Source organism: Haemaphysalis longicornis, unplaced genomic scaffold (assembly GCF_048455015.1).
Source record: "Haemaphysalis longicornis isolate Haplotype H1 unplaced genomic scaffold, Haemaphysalis longicornis Haplotype H1 scaffold_1, whole genome shotgun sequence".
NCBI classification, from domain to species: Eukaryota; Metazoa; Arthropoda; class Arachnida; order Ixodida; family Ixodidae; genus Haemaphysalis; species Haemaphysalis longicornis.
This window is the reverse complement of record NW_027526203.1, coordinates 406,867,739-406,871,388: the sequence shown is the minus strand read 5'-3', so window position 1 is coordinate 406,871,388 and position 3,650 is coordinate 406,867,739.

Below are 3,650 nucleotides of genomic sequence, written 5' to 3'. Positions count from 1 at the left end.
GCTGCTGAGTGGCTGTTTCGTTTTTGGAAAGTGCATCCCGAATGTCCGTGCTGATGGTCTAGCAATGGGTTGTAGGAACGGAGAACACTGCTTGGAACACGGCTCTTTGAAATCATCATCGTAGAGCTACGCTGCTTTCCAGAAACATGCCGATAATGATAAGGGTGCTGGTAGAGAGAGATAGGGTCAAACACGAGTATTTAAAAGGCTTATGTGCAAGGCCTTTCTTTATGGTGAAATTTTTTATGACGCAATAAGCTGTATAAAAGCGCGCCCTCAGCCATTCCTGCCAAAAAGTAGAAGAATTCAGGTTGTTTTCTGGATTGAGGAATGTGTACATTCCTGTCATGCATTCAGTTTCTTTGGCAACTCTCCCCAGTTTCAGTTTTTTGATGTGCTGAGATTTTTGTCCCGACCTATGTATTAATTTACTCTTGCTTTACAGATTATATATCTCAAGAATTATTACTTTTTAACTTTTTCGCCAGTGCTCTGGAAGAGTATGCATCGTCGAAGCGAGTAACCAACCAACCAGGTTTTGCCCAGTTACCCTGCACTCCGAATTCACATTTCTTCTGAACTCGCAAATTTACAAGCATCCGATGTGGGGTTCCCCGGCTGAACATTGGGATGCACGGTTCCCTTGAGACTTCTCTCAAACTGAACTCGTATTCTTTTGTTGCCGTGGGTCCTCTGTCATGCGACAGCGTCAATTTGCAATCCATGACTTAGAGAGACAGTTTGTAGCTCTCTTACTGATTTGGCCTCAGCCACTTCATGCCTGTCCTTTTTTGTGTTGTTCGGAATCAAAGCCTTCGTTAACTGCCGGAGAAGTGCGCCTAGGGTTGTGCATTTATAGGAGACCATGAGTCTGCCCAACACGCATCTTTTTTCACGACTATTTACCTATTCACAACCCTCTATTACAAATCCCACTGTTTTCAAGAAAGCTAGTTATGGACGCCTCGATGCGCTGAAACACGGCCGGGCTAGAGCGGGGGCGCGCGCTGTGTACCAACGCGCGCACGCCGCTGCTCTATATCCCGGCCGTGGCTGAAATTAGGCGTATGGTTAACCCAAATTGGAATCGTGAACGGCACTATTCTTCGCGGAAACCTGCTTGAGAATTCCTCCAGCATCGTCTCTGGACCAAAGAGTCATTCACTCGACAGCATTCTGGAACACAATAGCATGCAAGTTTATTTGGCAGTGGCTTATATAGTCTGACTGGGGGGATAGAAAAAAAAAACAAAAAGGCAGGGCTGGTGCATAGGATAACATGATGAGCCGCAGTCATGGCTATCTTATCGATAGACTTTCGAGTGTCCCCTGGCTGCTGTGGTGGTTGACCTTGGCGGCAGCAGGCGTGTACATCTTCGACTGCGGTCCACCTCCAGAAGACGACACGGACTTGCTGCGCTCCAAGGACTGAGGCTGCAGCTCCAAGTACTAGGCACCCATTCAGCCATTCGAGGAGTAGTCGGGCTTCTCGCCCCCGGGGTTGGAAGAGGCTACCAGTGAAGTGGTCTTCATGGGGTACCGAGCTATCTGCACACGGGCCAGCTTGGGAGGTGGTGGCCGCCGCCACGAAATCGGTCCTCCTGGCTGGTTGAGCTGTGTGCCACATAAAAATGAAAGACGCTGAAACATATAACTGATACCATGGAGAAGCTCGCTGCACACAGAGACAGCTCAAGTAGAGGCACAAACAGAAGTACGCTTCCTGCGACATTTTTCGTGCATTTTGACATTTACAGGGTCACTTGTAAATGGAAAGGAAGGTTACGACAACCACGGTACTTTTCTGACCGCGAAATATTGTCGCGAAGATCCTGTTCAAAGGACCGAGAGGCAATGGCTTGCTTCCTTTGTAGTTTAGAGGGATCATGACATGGAGCTGCAATACGCCATCGCTTGTACAGATGCAAGCTACATATCTGTATCTGGAAAAAAGACACGTTCTCCCAGCGCATAACTGAGCGGCCTTTCGCCGCGATGAACCGAATGACGGCTATTGCCCTGCTGATACATTTTTCCGAAAGGTCTACGAACAAAGAAGAGGGATGGGTTTCAATATGATAAAGAAAATATATCAGTGATAATTCGAACACCACTCGAGGAAGCGATAGCTTTTCAGAGCTGACTGGTCATCCAGCCATTCCCAAGTAAATAAAATACAAAAAGACCAACTAGCATAAATTAAATATAAAATTTTTGTTTCGGCGTCACATAGAGCATTAAAAGAGGATTTTTTGCGAACTATTTGTGAAAGCTTGGGGAACGAAAAGCCGGATATACGTGCTTTGTATTTTGAGGTAGAGATTGATGTAGTCATTGAAGAAAGACCTCAATTTATGCGCTATTCTTCGATGTGCAGAAATGCCGGTGCACATTAAACATAGCCTTTACCTTCACGGCCACATAAACGTCCTCGAACGCTGGCATTTTTCTTTTCAAAATGGACAACCGCGTTCGCTTTTGACTCACATTGGCTTCCGTATACATGAGAAATAAGCTGTATAGCACAAGGCCGGTGCCTTGCCTGTTATGACAGAGCCCGTTCAGCTCCTTCTCTGGACGGGCTCTGGACGAGCGGGACCAGCTCGTCCCGCATACGATCCTCAGCGGAAGCTCACTCCCTGGCTTGGCAAGTTTGTATAGCAGCCGCTGACTATCTTGGACGCAATGCGACGCACGTGTCGATATGGTTAATAAGAAGCCTACTGAATAACCAAAACGGTAATTCAAGCGCGGCGACAGCTGCCATGCCGCAATAGACAACCTCCGGTATATTCGAAAGTCATTGGTACTTAGGGGAAACGCCACGGCCATTAAATGGACATTTACGGATGGCCCAGTGCGTTCACAGCTCATTTCACCTATAGGGTCCGTCAATTGTCTTTTATTGTCCTCCTCACTTTGTCGAGAACTGTTTCTTTCGTTCTCCTTCAACATTCCATCGGGATTTTTTTGAAGCCTATGCTGACAGCTGAGAATCCCAAACAGACGATCCGAAGCCCTCAGCACGCTGGCTCGGACTGTCGGTGCCTCATGTCATCGTCGTCTCATGTCGTCGTAGTACCATGTAGTCACAGTACTAAAACACCGGGACACTCGTTTTCCAACGCCTCGCGCTAGAACGTTTCATCTCCGTGAGAAAAACGCGTACTAAGAGAAGACACCGGGACACACATTTTCCAGCGGCTCGCGCTAGAATGTCTTGTGCTTCAAAGAAACGACACTTACAGCAAAGCTGTATAGCTCTACCCCCCAACGGTTTCATCTCCGTGGGCAAAAAACCGCCGAGGCGACAAGAATACACTTATACACTGCATGCTTCGCCCATCTCCAGGTTTCACGTTGGTAGAGATGGCCCGGTTTCATTTTTAGGGGATCGGCTCAGGTTTCACGGTAGTGGAGATGGCCCGGTTTTATTTTTTAGGGGATCGATGCGGGTTCGGGTTCAAGCCTTTCGGGCTCGGTTCCGGGTTTGATTCCCAAGCACCATTCAGCTAAGGTTCGAACCGGTTCCGAAAGGTTAAGAGGGGATCGGGGTAAAAAAAGCAAGAGTCCTTTTTATTTTACTTTTACTGTTGCCTTTTCGTTTTTTCCTTACTCTGTCAGGTCTGTATACAGAAGAATTGCTGCTG